Source organism: Ailuropoda melanoleuca, chromosome 14, assembly GCF_002007445.2.
Source record: "Ailuropoda melanoleuca isolate Jingjing chromosome 14, ASM200744v2, whole genome shotgun sequence".
NCBI lineage: Eukaryota > Metazoa > Chordata > Mammalia > Carnivora > Ursidae > Ailuropoda > Ailuropoda melanoleuca.
Genome location: NC_048231.1, coordinates 105,022,138 through 105,041,509, shown reverse-complemented (window position 1 = coordinate 105,041,509; position 19,372 = coordinate 105,022,138).

Below are 19,372 nucleotides of genomic sequence, written 5' to 3'. Positions count from 1 at the left end.
AGTCCCCAAGTCTCGCTTTCACCCCCAAAGAAATTCATTGGGAGGAAACAATTCAGAAAAAACGACCTTGTTCAATATAAAAGAGAAAGAACAGTGGTTGGCTCTACAAACACTGCAGATTAGAGCCTGGACAGAAGCCTGAGATACGTGCAAGTTATAATTCCCCTTCTCTCCTCCCCCATCCCAGCCCCAATTTCACTTGGCTTCTCCTGGCTTCTTTCTCTCAGCTAGGGAGATGAGACGAGCCTACTGAAATAATGAAACACATGGATGCAAAATAACCCCAAAGATGGGAAAGCTGAAAATGCAAGATTGATAAAGTAATTTTAATTTGGTTCTACATATGTTAAGGTAGTTAGGGTGACTTTTGTGACGGAGTCCAACTGTGTCAAGACAGATGTGCAGAACTGATTAAGCACACACACACACACCCTCCCAAGGCTGCTGCCTGCTCTCTTTCCACGGGGGCGATGCCTCTGGATTTCAGAGCACACTGTGCGGGTGTAGCAAACCCAGCTTCTCCGAGAAGGTTCTGAGAAATCGCTTCTCCTTCCCTGTGGATGCCGCAAAGCCACGGCCATCTCTTGGCGTGCTGCACGTATGATGTGAACAATGATGGGGCGGCTCTCAGCAACCGTCCCCGGCTCAGCAGGTGCAGGGGGCCAAGCGCAGGGACCGGCAGGGGACAGAAGCACAGACGGAGGCGAGGAGCGACAGCTCAGCCCTTAGCTTCTGAAGTGAAGTCTCTCCTCTCGAGCAGCTCCAGAATTCGTTTTTCCTTCCTCAACCCGCCCTTACTGTTACTAATGTTCAAAAGCATCGCAGATGAAATGAAGGCTCCCGCTGCGGCATTGATCGCCGCCGCAGTCTGGGCGCAGTCTGGGGTCGGAGCTGCCCAGACTGCAGGGGCTCTAACTAGCGCGGCCCGGCCCCCGCTGCTCTGGCCTCCGCACAGCCTGGGGCCGCCAGCGGCTCACGGGCCACCTGGTGTCCAGGGAACCGGCTCCGGGATCAATATGGCGGCAGGAGCAGCGGGGGACNCTGAAGGCTCCCGCTGCGGCATTGATCGCCGCCGCAGTCTGGGGTCGGAGCTGCCCAGACTGCACGGGCTCTAACTAGCGCGGCCCGGCCCCCGCTGCTCTGGCCTCCGCACAGCCTGGGGCCGCCGGCGGCTCACGGGCCACCTGGTGTCCAGGGAACCGGCTCCGGGATCAATATGGCGGCAGGAGCAGCGGGGGACGGGCTCGTCTGAAATCGCACGACCCGATAAAGGCGAAGACAAGGCAGCTGCTCTGTGTGTGTGGGGGGGGGGACGTGGATTTCCCTTTAGGGTCCTCAAGACAGGAGGGTCTGTAAGCAGCATCGCCCCCCTGGGGTGGGAGGGAAGAGGAGGCTGAGGCAAGGGAAGGGAGCCCTGGCCAGACTTCTCCGTGCACTTCGCTGCAAAGATCAGACATTTGAGATTTACAAGCACAAGTAATGGGTACAGGGTCCCTGTGCTCTTCTCCGCAGCAGCGATGTGCTGCAGAAAGATGTCAGGTGCGATCGTTTACCGTGTTTTGGGATTCCTGGCAGCACACTGGGGAGACAGTTGAACGCAAATTTCTGCAGTGATTATTACCAAGGTATGGCCTCCCTTGTTCCCTTTAGCTTGAGATCATTTCTCCCTCAGACTCCCTCACACTTTCTTTTCTTAACCAGACATCTCCTCTGAGACTCTAAGGCCTGGCGGGAAGGGACCATGAAATGCCCCTAGGTAAGCTCACTGTTTTGAAGACCTAAGAGCTCCAGAGAGGTGAAATGCTTGGCCCATGGTCTCAGAGCAGAGCGCCAAGCTAGGAAGCCCAGTTTCCTGGTTTGGTGCCATTTCCAGGAATTGTCCTTTGTGCTTTCTTTCATCTGTAAACAGTAGAGTGTGCCAGGCTCCAAGGGAAATCTTGCGCATAAATTAATCAACATTTACCTAGCACAGTGATGCACAAAGCACTGGAATGCGACAATGCAGCAAGCAGGATTCTGCTCACTCCCACATGTCGACCGAAGTGGCTACTAACACTGTCCTTCGAAAAGCAAACTGGTTTATCACACATTCACCAGCCCAAGCATTTCTAGCCATTTGTGTTTCTGCCAAGTAGGAGTGTGATTACAGAGGGCATTCAGCAGGGTTCCAAAACTTCGTGCAATCGTCAGGAAACACCAGTCTCTGTGTAAGTTTATGTCTATATGTTCCCTTTGTGCAAAGCGAGTTTCACCTGATGCACAAGTTCTTAACTCTCTGCTTTGCATGCTCCCCAAGATCAGGCATCCAGCCTCCTACGCTCCTGTTAAAATCACACCCTCTCATCTCGTTCCCTGGACCAAACATCGCGTTGGCTCACCATGGGCACGTGTAAGTGCACCTGCCTCGGGCAGGTGCAACCCCTGAGAGCTGGTCACAGGGTGGATGTCAAGGTTTGTACACCTGAGGGCTCTGTCCTTAGCTTGCAGATGCCCGTCTTCTTACTGAATCCTCGTGGGTTGTCCTCGGTGTGTAAATACCCCTGGTGTGTCCAACTGTGCAAATTCCCTTCTTATAGGGACACCAGTCACGTGAGTTAGGGCCACCCCAATGACCTTATTTTCACTCAGTCATCTCTTTAAAGGCATTCCATCCAGATACAGTCAAATTTTCAAGTCCTGGGGTTAGGACTTCAAAACAGGAACTTATGAAACACAATTCAGCCTGTAACGCACATCCACAGCAAAATCTGTGTATCAGTTTATTTTTTCCCCATTCTAGAGGAGGTGAAATGGTATCTCATTTGCATTTTCCTGATGACTAATAATATTGAGCACATTCCACGAGCTCACTGGACATTCTTGTATCTCTTTTCTGATACAACTTTTATTGCCCATTTTGAGAAATTGGGTTGTTTTTCTCCTATTTCGGATTGAATAACTTTATATATTTTCAATAAAAGCATATGCAATAGAATACATGTTTTGCAAATATTTTTCCCAATCTGTGGTTTGTTTATTTATTTTTCTTAACGACATCTTTTGATTAAATCAATTTTTTTGTTTTATAATTAGTGCTCGTTTCTTCCATATAAGAAATATTTGTCCTCCTCAAGTTTGTGAAGATTTATGGGTCTACTTTTTGTGTTTAGGTCCATCACAAATCGATTCTGTGTGTGAAATGATGTGATAGTTTAAGTTCACTTTCTATTTGTGTCTGTTTACTTGTCCCAAGATTTTCCTTTCTTCTTTGAATTATCTTGGCACATTGCTTGAAATTAATTGACTGTATATGTTTGTCTCCAGTTCATGGTTCTGTTGGTCTGTTATCTACGGTTATAGAAATAATTACACTATCTTTTGTGGTTTTTTAGGAAAATGAATGGCATGTATTTATTCAGTAAAATTCAATTGTATTCAGTAAAGTTCAATTGAAACTATGCTTTCAAGAGTAGTAGACCTACACAGTATTTTAATGTAGCACTGAGCACATGAACAATGTTAAGAAAACTCTAAAAATTACACTCTCTTGATTAATCTAGTTTTCTACCTACACCTGAAATCAGCTGGAGTGAGTCTTCTAGTCCTTCATTTATTTTGGTTATTTTACATCATTTGTATTTCCATGCAGATTTTGGAATCAGCTTATCAATTTCTTGGAGAGCCTGCTGTGATTTTGATGGGCTTGAGTAAATCATTGGATTGATGTGGGGAGAATAAGCATCTTCATAATATTGTGTCTTCCAATCCATGAATATGGTGTACCTCTAACTTATTTCAGCAAATTTTCGTAGTTGTCAGTGTGGATTGATTCCTAGGTATTTGATTTTTATAATTCTATTGTAAACTATCGTTTTAAAAATTCAATTTCCTTCTGTTCATTGTACTGTGTAGAAATTATTGCAATATCACATTACATACTGACCTTGTAGCTGAGATCTATGTAAATCCACATATTAATTCAGACAGAGTTTATTTCGGTTTAATTTTTTTTGAGGTTTCATATCATCTGCAAATAACAAGACTTTATTTTTTCCTTTCTAATTTATGTGTCTTTTCTTTTCTTGTTTATTTCTCTGCATAAAATGTCACACTGAAGTGGTAAGAGCAGATGTCCTTGCTTTCCTGACCAATTGAGGGAAACCTGACAAAAACACTAAATGAAGAAAAATTATAGACCAGTATCTCCTATGACCATAAAAGCCACAATCTTAAACAAAATACTAGCAAATCCATTGGAAAATATAAGAAAAAAATAATATGCCACCACCAAAAGGAGATACATACAAGAAGGCAAAGTTTATATAACTTTTAAATAAAGTAAATAATTCCATTAAAATGATAAAGAAGAGAATGCACATGGTTGTCTCACTGGATGTCCAAAAATGTTTTATAAAATTCTGCACCTGTCCATGATAAACTCTCAAAAAAACCAGGATTAGAAAAATGTTTTCCTAAACTGATTAGTGTTATGTACAAAAAACCTACGGTTACAATCATAGTTAGTGGTGAAGTGTTGAGTGCTTCCATCCTGGGATCAGAAAGACCTCTGCACAACAGCCTTTTACGTGCGATCATTGCTTTCGATGTCCTAGCAAGTGTAACAAGGAAAGAGAAGAAAGCAAAAGATACTAACATTGCAAAAGAAGAAAACAAAAACCCATCTCTTTCCTCAAGCATCGTAATTGTATACTTAGAAAATACAAAGAAACCTACAAATACATGTAGAAATGGCAAGTAAAATAAAAGCTTTCTGAATACAAAGGAACATATAAAATTCAATTTTGTTTTCTACACTACCGACATTCAAACAGAAAAGTAAATTTCAAAACAATATTATGTAAAATGTTAATTTAAAAAAATGAAATACTCAGAATAAATCTAACAAAAGTTGTAAAAAGCATGTATACTAAAAAATTTGAAACATTTCTGAGAGAAATTAAGACAGGCTAAGAACATAGAGGACGTTCCGTGTTCATGGTTCTTAATATGCTATATTTTGAAGATGTTGGTATTTCGCAAATTCAACTCTACATTCAATGCAATTCTAATCAACATTCCAGGACCTTTCCTTTCTTCTTCTTCTCTTCTTCTTGTGAAAATTGACAAACTGATGGGAAGTGTGTGATCAAATGAGGTAACACAGACTGACTTTAAATTCTTGGAGTAATACTGAAATAGAAAAAAATTTTTCAAAATCGAAAGAAAACCAAAATATGAGCTGTTACCCACCAGATAGTATAAATTAATGAAATTTATGGCAATTGAGGCAGTAGGGTATTGACCTTTAAGAAACAATAGGCCAGTGAAATTAAGATCGCGGGTGCGCAGACCCGCGCATGCGCTATTCCGTACAGCAGGGGCTCCGCGCGGGTCAGCGGAGGGGACACCGCTGTCAGTAACAGGTGCTCCAGGAGCTGGATATTCACAAGGGGGACAATGAACCGCGACCTCTTCCTGACACACGCACAAAAAATAATTTGAAATGGACAAACCTAAATGTGAAAGTCAGCAAAATTGTAACGGGGTAAACCATACCTATCCATAAAAACTAAAGTAAAAAGGGCAAAAAAGCTACCTTCGCATAAATATTTTATAACATCTCACCCAAACTGTCTCCTACTGCGTTTTATGCCTTCCATGTGCATTTAGTGTAGTTCCATCTGATTTAGGGTTATTATGACATTTGCTTTTCTATTAGTACCATCTGTCTTTGTGCTTGCTTCATTTTTCCTGTCTTCCTTGGAATAACTGAATATTTTTTAGTCGTCTGTTTTAATTCTTATTTTGGGCTTTTAACTCTATGTGTTTATGTTCCTTTTCTATCTATTTCTCTAGAGATTACAATGTGTGTCTTTTACTTCTCGTTATCTAGCTAGACTTATAATTGTACCACTTGATGGAAAATGTACACTTTCATTTTAGGGTCATGTGACTTATAAAATTGAGAGACTTAGAGAAGAGTATTTTTCTACTTGCCATTCTCATGCTCTTGTCTCTTCCTGTGGATCTGCTGTGGTTTTCCTTTGGCCTGAAGAACTGAAATTAGTATCCCTACTAAGGCTGGTGTACTGGCCACGAACTCTTTTAATTTTCTTTTACCTGAAAAAAAAATCATTTTCACTGGATGTAGAATTCTAGTTTCCTTTTTTTTTCCTGATGGGAAACCAGTTTCCTTCTGTACCATCTCATACTTGGCATTTCAGCATATTTTCTTTGTTGTTCAGTACTTTGAATATTTTATGTCTAGATGAGGTTTTGTTTTTGTTTTTGCATTTGAATTGATTGAATTTAATTGATTTTCTGGATCAGTGGGCTGATTTCCTTCATCAGTGTGAAAAAATTATCACCATTCTCTTTTTAGGTATTTCTTCTGTCCTGTTCATGCTTCTCCTTCTGTCTGTGATTAGACCTATGTTCAGTGGTATTGGCTTGCGAAGCTCGGGCTCTCGGTCCTGCTCTTATTATCATAGGCTTCCCTTCATGACCTTGATAATGACATTTCTTCTTTGTGTTTTGGTCTGGATAATTTGTAATGCTCTGTCTTCTAAATTTACTAATTTTTTAAAAATAGTTTTAATCTCTCCAGTGAAATTCCTCACCTTTTCACAGATGTTGTTCACTGTCCCCACTCTATCGTAATCATTTAAGTTCATATCTTACAATGCTCTATTGGTATTTCTCTGTCTTCTCCTATTGACTGTTTACTGACCATGGGTAACATTTTCTTGCTCCTACATTTGTCTTTTAAGTTTTTACTTTGTGCCTGGCATTGAGTATGAAATGACAGTAGAGATCAAAATAAGTAGTATTGTCGGTGAGGCTGGTGCCATGGGGTACCTCGTCCACCGAACATGCAGTTGAAATTGGTGATTGTTGTTGTTGTAACTTTGGTTAGGCCTTGGTCAACACCGCCTTCAGAAGTTCCGAAGGAAGGATTGAGAAGAATGTATCCCTCCTAAGCTCTAAAAGCTGCAAAGCTCTGAGACCTCTTCCCATCTTGACAGTCCAATTGCTGTCCTTGTGAGTCCCAGCAGCTGTTGTCTGTTATATTAGTCAGATGGCAGAGTTTTGGGTTGCCGAGAAGTTTTCCTGCACCCTTGGTGATCTCTCCTTTGTTTCGGAAACACACTCCTCGTTTTGGAAAGCGGTTAGTTTGGGGGTACTGGGATTTTAAGCTTTCTTGCCAGCCTACACATGGCCAATAAAAGTCCTTTGAAATTTCACTAGTTTCTCCTTCCTCCCTAAATATGGTGGATTTGCTTTCTTCCTGTCGCTCCCCCAGGACTGAAAGAAGATGTGGCTATTTTCTGGCTTAGAAAGGACTAATTACTTCCTAGGTTAAAGCCTATGCGGTTTCCTATGCATCTTTAGCTCTTTGATGGGTGTTGAAAACTATGGTTTTGTAGATTATCCAAATTATTCTCATGGTTTGAGTGGAAGCAGCCTCCTGTTTCTCTCTCAATCCTAACTGAAAACAGAAAGCCAGGTGCTTTCTTTTAAACATGTTGTTAGAACACAGTCTTGTATGAAGGTACATGACCATGAAATTTATCATCCAAGCAAGAACATCGTTCAGAGTTTAGAATGATAAAAACAACTAAACTTATGTAACTAAAGTGTTTACATATTGATTGACAGTTTGGTTTAATTTTATTAACAAATTTATAAAATAGCCTCATTCAAAACCATTATAAAACTAAAATTATTTCTGAAACATAAATAGTGTATGTCTGTATAAGCTTAGCAAAATGTTTAAAATCCCTGTTTATATTAGTTATTTACTCATTAAGTAAGCAGTATAATTATAGAAGCACTATAAATACATATCCTTGGTACATGCCCCGATGTAATCAATTTCCAAGGCGTACATGTCTCTGTACCAAAGTCTTCATATTATTCTGATGATTTCAAAAGATCTCACTGCTTTAAGTTTTTCTTATAATTGCTTTTAATTATTCTGCAGAAGTTGAATTTTGTGATTAATAAGTTTGAAAATTAACATTTTCACTCTGCCACAAACCATATATATATGTATATATATATATTTTTTTTTTTGAAGAAAAGAATCTCCTTCATAAATACTGGATACTTGGTAGGCTCTGCGAAATAGAATATGTTTTCAATTCTATTGTTTTATATTGAGATAGGTACATGTTTCAGCCTCTGCATTATCTCAATTACTCTCTTTTCCCATTTATTCGGGACCAAAAAAAAAAAAACCCTAATAAATATAACAAAATATAATACAGGGTCTGAAATCAAGGTACTCTATTTATAATTCCTTTATACATTTTTCCAAATTCAGATAATATAAAATTATAGGTCAATTTCATTCTTTCTGCACTCAGAATATAAATGAATCTAATTAATAATAGGTCTATTGGAAAACATTTATTATAAATTGAGATATTCTAAACACGATTATTCAATTTCAAAATTAAATCTTGCACATTCTTTGAGTTCTTGGCATTTAATCTGTGTGGTTTCTGCCTTTTGCTTTATGGGGATATTTTTCTATGTCTCCTCTTTGCACATTGTTTTTGGAAGGGGTGACATAGAAGGCAGTTAACGCCGCAGTTCCCGAAAGCTTCAAGCGCAATAGTGTTTGGGGAGAAGGTTTTATGAAAGGGTTTGATTAAGTATCTAAATAGATGTTTACTAATGTTTATAATAAAACTGTACAGGAGTAACTTAGAAACTACCCAATTTTACTGTAGGACACTTGGGTTGGTAAAAGAGTACTTTAATGCTCAAACAAGTATTACGCCTGATTGCGGACAGGTAGTGAAGACCAAAAGGGCCTACTGTATGCTGAAGTGTCTTTTATATTCAGCATTAACTTCTTCACAAACACTTCATAGTTCTGTTATCTTGTGTGATATAAAATCGTATTAAATCCTTGCAAGCACAGCCCCGGTTTCCACTGCTAGGAAGCCACACGTCCCCCAGACGTGACTGTGAATGACACACAACAACCCGTTATTGACAGTTAGTAAGAATATTACTTTTATCATAATGCTGTTTTCCACCAAAATTCATATTTTTATTATCACAACAAAACAAATAATTTTATATTAAACGTTGACATGTAAATTTATAGCATTCACAACAGCTTCACAAATTTCACATTCAATAGAATGAACTTAAAGTTTCGATTCTGAGAAGTGGATAAAGATGTGACTCTGTTACTGAAAACAACCACTTCTCTGTTTAAGCCTGCTAATGACGGTGGCGGGAAACAGGCATCCTTCAGCTTTGCAAATCTCTTCTGCTCAGGAGCCAATGACTTTTGCTTTGCCTTCAGTGTGCACGAGAACGCCTGGAAGGAGACACGCTCAGTGTGGGTGCTGAAGAATTCGCCTGATCTAAGTGGGAGATACACTTAGCAGAACGACAAACAAAGGTCCCCAGAGCAGCCGTGGAGGAAAATCGTGTCTTTGGGACCAATATTCTGAGCATGCTGATGGCTGTTTTGCAAGACGGTGGAGACCTTTCGGGATATCTGTATGTTCAGACATTTGGACTGGATGGTCCTGTGGCCTCCTACGGGAAAGAGTTTCAGCCTCTGCTTGCTCTCTGCCGCACTGCGGTGATGTTGGGTGGGTGCCCAGGGCGGTGCTGGTGCTGCTGCATGGGGTGCCCCATCACGTTAAATCCAGGCCTTCCGGGAGGTAATGCCAGAGCGTCGATAAAACCACGTTGCCCATCACCAGCTGCATTCAAATAGAAACTTGGGTCCATCATTTTTACCGTGGGGAGCAGATAACACACCAGCATTTGTATGTCTCTGAAATTTTGAAAATTTTGATCTTCCAGGAATGGTCATGATGCAGTTTTTGGTGATTTGGAACAAATCCTGATTTCTCTTTTCTTTGACACCTTTGCTGGGGGAAAAGGCGATATTGTGCTGTCCTTTCACCAAAAGTGGTGTTTAAAGACCATGGACGAGGAGCCACTTCCTTCCCTGGTATAAATGACCCCACAAGAGAGGCTGGTGAGAGGGGCAGGGGGTAAGGGTATTAGAAAGCAGCCATCAGCCCCTCAGATCCTGAAGGAAAGGCCAGCCCGGGCCCCGGAGAAGGGCACTTAAGCCTCTTGGTCTTAGGGACTGTTCAGGCACCTGCTGGCCCCAAGAGCCTACCCTCACTTTGTCCCCTTCTGTCCTTGTCCTTTGATTGACACTGGGACATCATGGAGGGCCACCCTGATGGTTTTCTGTAGCAGTCTAAAGGAAAGCGAGGCCTTTTTTATTACTGTCCACTCCACTCCTCCCTCCAGGGTGACCGCAGACAGCTAAGGGCACCTATCCTGGCCCCAGATGGGCTGGATCAAACCCTGACCGGCAGGCTCTCCTGGGCGCCGCCCACTGCGGAGATGACACCAAACTCTAGGGGATCCAGCGTGACAAACTCGGGTCAATGAACGTGGCTGGCGCACAGTCAGCTCTCAGCCGCTCTGGGCTGTGATGTGGAGAGCTGTGCAGCAAACGGCATTTGAGCTCATCTGCACTGAGAGGAGCCTCGACGCCATCCTGACCCGTCTGACCCACAGGTAAGAAGCCAAGGGCCAGGGCAGGTGTCAGGAGCCAAGCGAGGTCTGAGTGCCACGCTCAAAGCCCCGGGCTCCTCCTGGGGCCTTGGATTCCGAGTTGGGAGCAGCCCCTCCTCCCGCCTGTCACTGTTGGGCTGGGGAGAGGCTGGTCGGAGAGTGGGCAGAGGAGGGGACAGGTGATCTGAAGCAGGCAGCTGGCTCTGAAGGGCAGCAGGCGGGCCCACGTCCTGGATGAGGTTGCTGGGAGGTACACCACTTGCTGTTACGTCCACGAGCATTTTCAAAGGCTCTACTTTTCCATGATTCCCATAGCATCAGCCTTAACAGACCATCGGGATGGGCTGTGCAGGCTGTGCACTGAGCAACCCTGGTGTCCTGGCCAACACAGTCCTGGCGTCCTGTCCCCGGTCAGCTTGTGGGGTGCAACCACCTCCCCATACAGCTCGTCCTGAGGGGCTGAAACGATTTTCTCTGGAAAAAAGGAAATTAGCTCTTTTCATTCTCTTAAGATTTATGTATTAATTAATTAGATTAAGATTAATATGAAGATTATGGAATTACAGTGAATTGCAGAAGATAATTAAGGGCAAAAGGATATTTGGTACAGATTGAGACTGTCTTGGCTAAGTCTGCTTGGGGTAAAACAGAATCAGTCCGGTTTACTGGGCTGATCTACTTGGGAAAATAGTAGTTATTTCAGGCCCAAACAAACATCCTCAAACCAACCGAAACAAACGGACTCGGTTTTATTTAGGTCTATATTTAACATTTTACTTAATTAATTTTTATCATTGTATTTATTATTTCAGTTTAACTTATTTAAAGTTTTATGATGGAATGAATAACATACTTGTTTGATTGTTCCTCTCTCTGTCTAGAATTACTCATTCTGTCGTTAACATGGCGAATATTGTAGATTATTCTGGATTTTCCCCTTCTTCTCTACAAATAACGAGTAATTGGAATTGTTCATCACATTCTTATTTCACTTAGATTTGAGATCTTCCCTGATTGCTTGGAAAGAAATCTTAAATCTGAAGACATCACCTGTCATTTTTGCAGCTGTGGAATTCCTAAGTGCCGTCCTTAATAAGACGCTCAAACCTGACATCTGATAGTTTTATACTGATTCCACTCAGGAGATGGTGTCTTATGAATAGACAGATAGCTGGTTATGTTGACAGACATATTTTCCTTGGATTTTTCCCTTGAAGTTTTGATTTGCTGTCAGTTATTTCCCTAAGGTGATATGTGATCTGCCTCTTTATCATTTCTAAAAATTTAGTTTTTTAAATTTTTTTAATTATTTTTTTTAAGATTTTATTTATTTATTCAACAGAGATAGAGACAGCCAGCGAGAGAGGGAACACAAGCAGGGAGTGGGAGAGGAAGAAGCAGGCTCATAGTGGAAGAGCCTGACGTGGGGCTCGATCCCAGAACGCTGGGATCACGCCCTGAGCTGAAGGCAGATACTTAACCGCTGTGCCACCCAGGCGCCCCTATCATTTCTAAAAATTTAATAAGCTTATAAACACGTCACCATATCCTGAAGAATTGTTTTATTAAAAAAAACACAAGAAAACCTTGCAAGTAGTAATATTATTTGAAGACAATTCTAAATACGGATTAATGAATCTTAATTTTATCATTTTCTTTAAAAGTCACGAGAGGATCCCTTGAAAATACTGTTAGTCCCAGAATCCTACGACTGAAGATCTTTGCTGCTTTCAGAGCCTTCATCGTAAACAAATGCACACCAGAGGCTCTGTCATCCACATTGAGAGACATTTCGTGGATTCAAAACCACTCTCCTTGACTTTGTGGGTTTTTTAAATTTTCCAAGTTATTAGACCTTTCATCTATGTTTAAAAACTTAAGCAACTATTTGAAATAATGTAAATTCCGGCCTATGATGTTTGGCTGCAGCATTGATAGTTGCCAGATACTCGACTCAGTCCCCAAAACAATCTGTGTCCGTGAGCACAGTTTCTGTTTTATGTACTCTAGCTTCATACGTAGGGAATGTCACATCCTATCATTTTTTCTGATTGAATCCAGTGGAGATTGAGGTCTCCCCAGTGGTTGTACTGGGAAGGAGGCGGGGCGGGAGTGGATGGATTGGGTGGGAGAGTTGTGTCACTGCAGACAGTGGTCTGTCTGGCATCACAGTCAAACAAAGCTGTGCTCCTTTCCGTTAGGACATGAAGTGCTTCTTCCCACAGCCCCGTTAACGTTCAGGAGAAGAAATCAGATGTGCCCCTGGAGTAAAGAGATGCTTGGGCCTGTCATTTAATATCCTTCCCATCCGTGCGAAAAAAGGCCTTTTCCAATTTCCTTTTTTTTTTTAAGTAGACTGTCCCCTTGATGTGGGGCTCAAACTCACGACCCTGAGTTCGAGAGTCACATGCTGTACTGACTGAGCCAGCCAGGCGCCCCCTTCTCCAATTTCTTAAATGAGGAATGTGTGCAGAACGGACCATAGGTCCCAGCTGGTTCAGGCCCTGGTTTCATAAGCCAGGGGGACCTTCCGGGGCGGGGGAGCTGGCCTCACTGGACACCACAGGGCTCGGCCGGGCAGAGCTCACCGCCCCCAGCGCCCACTCTGGGTGACTTGCCGAGAAAAGCCCAAAGCATCACCTTACCTGGTCACGGCTTGTGAAGAACCAACAGTCCCATCAAATCAGCTCAGAGAATGAGCGCACTCACTGACTCGCCACGCGAGATCTGCCCTGTTGCTCTGGCGAGCGCTGAGAGGGTCTCAACATGACATCATTGCTGGGAAAAGAGGAACCCCTGCAGCTTTATTTGCTTGCACACTTTTACAAAGGTGTTTCCTTTACCAAACGCATCCTCTAAAAAGCAAATCTCAAGCTATATTTAATTAGAAAAACCCTTTTAATTGACAAACCTGGAAAAACCGAGCTTTCCAACACGGTATTCATCCCCTTCAAGACTGTCACACGCAGACTATGGATTATCTCCTCCTTCTTGTCTATGAATTTCGCGGTCAGGTTTATTTAGGGAATTACTGAAGCTCACCCAGCGTGGCTGAGAATCGAATCCACGTGTCAGACTGGAGCCTCCCTGTCTTCCCACCGTGAGGTGCTCCGCGGACCCTGCCATGCCGTGGACGGACAGCTGGACTAGCAGACAGCTTGCGCTCCGTGTCCTGTTTACAGAGCCTCATTTTCCTCCATGTGGGCTCAGATGCACTCCCCATGTTCCCTCTCCTGCTACACAAGGTTGCCTCTCCCCCTCCATGGTCTAATCCATGCACTGTGTCCTACTTTCTAAAGGTTTTCCTGAAACCAGGAGAGGTCGTCTCCATTTCAACCTGTGCAAAGATTGTAGTTTTTATCTCATTGTCACATACGTAGAAAGTTTCCTAACAATATTTATCATTGAAAGAGGGGAAGTGGTAGCACATGAAGAGCTCAGTGATCATTTCCACTGAAAGGACAAGGTCCTGAAGCCCAGGGGATGCCGGTCACCCGAGGACGTTCAAGGAAGACCTCCCTCAGCAAGCTCTGTCACATCACAAATTAGGGACATGCAGAGCCGGGAGAATAACCCTTGATTGAGAACAAGCCCAGGCCTGAAATGACCCACTCACTTGCAACAAAATAAAAACATGCACATATTTGAGCTCCAGGTATACGTGATGGTGGCATTCACTGAATTTTCCTGAAGGTGGGATCTTTTTACTTGATTTAGGAAATTGGAGCAAGTTAGGAGAGTGAGGTAATTGGAGTTTGCTTTTCTATTTGAGCCACGGAACTGTTCGTGAGTGATCCCCGCGTGTTTACAGACGGCCGGCGGTTACCGCGAGTGACACGACTGACCTCCAGACAGAGACCCATCTACTCTCCTCTGGAACGCTGTGCGTGTAACTCCAGCCTCTCTGAACACATTCTGTAGCCACACTTCACCCATCACATAGCAAACTATGTCTGCCAAATGATGTATCCAGTTCATTTCTTGAGATAGTCTACTACTGATTAATTACACCAGATCATCATTAGATGTAACTGGTTCACCAATCTTTGTTAAATCCAGGGGACAGAATAAGATTTGGGTAAATTTTGGTGTGGCCGCTTCGCATGGGTATGTCTTGCATAAATGTCACTGTTCTCTGTTTGCCCCTGGTCTGCAGGGATCTCAGGATGTGGCCTTTCCAAATTATGATTTGTAATGGAAAGCTTTCTTTTTGGATTTTAAAAATGTACAAAGAAGAAGGAGGAGGAGGAGAGGAGGAGGGAGGAGAAAGAGAAGAACAAGAGAAGAAGGAGAAGAAAATAAATAATCTTTATGTCTCAGCATATAAACGGAGGTAAAGAGTTTGGATGCCTGAGTAATTCAGGGTAAAATATAATGTCCCACAAAATATACAGGCTCTGAGGCAAACCGATCATCCTAGATAATTTACCCATTTCTTCACCAGACAAAATGCTCCCACTTCCTTCTGAGCGAACGCCTCCAGGTGATACTGTGCCCTCGAGGTACTGGCTCACATGTCTGTGGCTACGCGGTTGACGGTCCCCCACCCCCTGCCAGGAGGACGGGGGCCTTTTGCTCCCATGTGATGGATGAGCTCCCGGGGGCCCAGCGCGCAAGGCGGACTGGCTGAACCTCACCGGCCCCCGTGCTGCAGCCCCCCTCATCTGTTCGGACCGAGGTTGCGGTGTCATGAGCGTCCGAACAGCAGGAAGTTATGTTCCTTTAAGCGAGTTGCACGGAAACCGTCCCCAGCAGCATCGCTGCCGTGACAGATAGTACATTTGGAGTCTTCTCTCCAGAACCGCCTGTCTGAAATATGAGCCACGGGGAGAGGCGATGCCTGGTTCCTGCAGACTTGCGCGCACCACAGCCATAACCACAACGACAGGAACGGGATGTAGAAATATGCAGCCCTCGGAGATGGAGTAAATGCACATACATTTTGTAATGAGTGACTGTAATGAAAGTCAAATGAATTATAATAAAATATGGAGTTTTAAAAAGAAAACTACTCCATGCATAATGTTGCTGGAAACATTCAGCGGTTCCTCACTGCATGCTGTTGTCAAAGTAAATAACTACCCAAGACAAACTTACAAAGTGGTTTTAACTCCTAATGTGATGCAGAGAGTCAGTCATTTAATTTGTTAATTAGTATTATGCCAGAAACTATCTATTCAATATGAAGCAAATATGTTTACAATCTTATCTGCCATCTGTTTAATAGATGGGAGAATACTTAGAGCTGGATTCTCAAAGAGTGTAGTTGAAAATTTGTTCCACAATTAGTGGAGCAGATTTCTTAATTCTGGAGGAATTTTGCATGTGTGGGGGGCACCTCCAGTAAAGCTAGCGGTCCCGGCAACGCTCCGCGGGAGGAGCGACAGTCTGTAATGGGCGTCGGCAGATGCTCGGCGCACTGACGGAGCCGAAGAGATGTTAAAGATACCTATGAATGCTTTGATCTATGTAAACAGGCGAAGGAGACGTGGCCTGGCCCAAGACGACGTAAGCCCGGATTTCCAGGGATGAACCGCGGGCGCTCCGGTGGCCCACGACACACACGGTTCTGTGATCAGCGTTTCCCAAGATTTCATACAAGAAAATGTAAGGAGGCAATACCTTGCCCGTTAGACTGAATTCTCAGGGTGTTTTTAAGCTGCTGGTTTAGGAATAGGTTTTAAATCATTTCTTGGAAGAGATCTGAAGATAGAATGAGTGATAATCACGGGTCTCCTTGGAAGTGGCACTCCTGTAACTCCGGATGGTGCTGCGTGAGCAGGGTGCCCAGAGCACGGTGAGGAGCCGAACGCCGCGCTCGCTCCTCTCCCTGCCGGAGAGCGGGCTGCACTCCATTCGTGTGCAGACTGCTGGCTTCCAGGGTGATTCCTCTGACTCACGTTGGCTCCTCTCCCTTTTCCATCAAAGGCATTCCAGGCTTCCTAAGCATCACTTTTGTAGCACCGTTCATCAGCCCAGGAGGTCTTCAGGAATTTTGCTAAAGACACCGCTCACCGTTCGTGAACACCAGTGCTCATCTCTGTCAAACTGCCCATCGTCCATGTGCTGGGAATGCTTTGCTTTTGCCAGTTCTATAAATTATACACATGCTACTGTAACTCTCTTGAACAAATCAAAATTTAAAAAATCTCTATACGACATTTGCCCATAATTAACCCTACTCCTTACTGTTACTTACAGTACGGCTAAAATCTGTTGCCTTTTTTCAGCTCATCTGTTGTTTCAAAGCAAAATACAGTATCTATTTTAAAAGCTCACCTTTTGTGTGGCCTTTTTTTTTTTGGTGTTGCTCTGGAATTCTCTAAAGATGTGCAGTCCTTGGAAAAAGAATAACAAAGATTATCTAGAAAAAAAAGAGGACTGGGAATGGTCAGGCAAACTAATTAGTTATTTTGCTCGATGGCAGTTTATTCCACCCCCTTGCTTTCCTCAGTTTTCCTCCAGACCTCCCCCCAGTGAAGAGGTTTAGTGCTTATGATATAAGCAATTTGTAGGGAGTGGAAACCTAAGGATGATTTATGTCACGAGAGGCAGTTCCGGCGTTTAAATCACTTTCCCTTCTGGACTTCTTCTGGCTTATTGTGCAGAACTGACCGTATGAGCTCTGGCCCGTGGGGAGAACACACTTCCTGGGATTCTGAAGTGTGTGCGGATCGACAATGTCCTGACTGCTTTCCCCTCTACATTATTCCATAATGTGCTCGTAGGATGTCCCGGGGCTGCCGGAGATCTCACTGTGTTTGGGAACAGTAATTGGGTGACCTGGAGTTGTCTCCCTAAATACGTTTCTGTGCCTTTTGAATCACTCCGCGATGATGATTTAATCCTCAAGATGTGAGATGCATACACAGCATACCCACTATTTATGTAGACACGTACAGATTTCTGTATATTGAATCCTACAACTTGGAGTGCCAGGGACTCCCTCTCTCCAGTCAGTATGAAGATTTTCGTACAAACACCTCCCCAACCCTGCCCCCCATGTCTTCCCCAAAAACGGGGCGGGGGGCTTTCTGGCTAACAAGGCTTAGCTGAACAGGCACCTGGTTCCCCAGACCTTCTGCACACAATACAAAAAGTCCGGTGGAGACATTACAGGCTCAAACCCATTGTAACATTCTAAAACTCAATTCATCTGTTCCTAATAGTGTTTCAATAGTATCCTAGTAACCTCTTCTGTGAAGCTTCATCTGGTCTGTATTTGCAAACACTATTAAAAAAAGGGCCTTGTATTCAGGGGGAAAAAAGTCTGTGTTAATCTCTTCCGAGAGCTGCTGGGGAGAGGTGCGGGCGCCTCTGTGGGCAAGTGTATTTGCCAACATGCCATATGGGAGTCATGGTTGGGACTTTTTTTTTCCTAGAATAATTAAATGTTGATGGCAGAGTTCAAATGGATCATTAAAATTCAAAAGTGTAAGAAACAGATTTTTTCTTATGTTGCTGAACGCTCCAGAGGGCCGAATAGCTGGCAGAAGTGAGGCAGGCTGCCGTCCTGCGATCAGCGTGCGTCGGGATGGTGCTAATTTGATCATAATATAGTCATCTCTGAAGATTACAGCTATTCAATTAAATATTCTAATTAACCTGAAGTATTAGGCAAATGATACTAATTACAAATATTCTCCTGAGATTCACAGCAATGAAAATCCCACTTGCAACTGATACTTCTAGCCAATGTTTCGTAACTCAATGTCCTATATCATAGGCTTTCAGAATATTAAAATGCAGTTAATTTGCCTAAACCTCATTTGTTTAATGGCATTAGCATTTTGTTTGAAATTGTAATAAACGTACATCCCGCTTTCAAGTAAAATTTAAAATGAGTGCACTCTTGGGGTAACTTAAGATTCCTGTTTACAGACCCCGCACTTTATTCAGCGAGCGGAACAGCTTTGGTCTTACTTTCAGCCATTAAACATATTGAAATTGTTTAAAAATGCTAATAATTTGTCTTTTCAAATAAGAAAAAAAAGGATATTTTGCAGTAAAATTTCATGACGTCGCCCATGTGACCGGGCTCCTACTGGGAAGGCCCTGGTGCTTGAACCTCCTTCCGATCCCTGGGAGGACGGCTGCGTTCTGCGGGGCTGCTGGTGGCTTTGGAGGAGCCCTTGCACACTCCTGGCTGTGCCGGCGCTCTGTGCTCTCTGCACCGTGCTGACCCCCGGGGTGCTGGCCTGCCCGCCCGTTATCCACCCTCTGTGCTCCTCAGGTCCCCCATGGGGCCACTGTTCCCCCATCCCTTTCCAGGGGCATGTCTCAGACCCGGCTTCTCCTGAATGACATGGGCCCTCTGTGCCTCTGGGGACAGGCGGTCCCTATGGACTCACGGCCTGGCATCTCCCACGGGCGCGGGGAGCACCACAGACAACTTGCAAAGTTGGGTATGACAACTGCCAGAGTCTAGATGGGTGTGCACTGGGTTCCAGGTTGGAGCGCCGTCCTGGTGCTGTCAGACGAGTTAGAAGGACGGCTGGTGTCATCCTGGGATGTGTGGCCCAAAGAGGGAAGCATCGTGGGGACAGGCGAGGACAGATCATGTTTCAGAGTCGAGATGCAGCCTCTGTTGGTCCAAGTGGCCCGCCCTGAGGGCAGATGGTGTGAATGGGGTGTTGGGGATGGGGGACCCATACTGCACTCCAATGTTGAATTACCCCAGGGGTGGACACAGGGTTTGGACTGCAAATAGTCGGACAGAAGTAAGGAAGTGAATGAGAGCAGTGCACACATGGAGGCATGAGGGAGCGTGCAGGGGAACCAGGCTCCAGGGGCCATGCCCTCCAGGTTCCAGAGGCCACAGGCG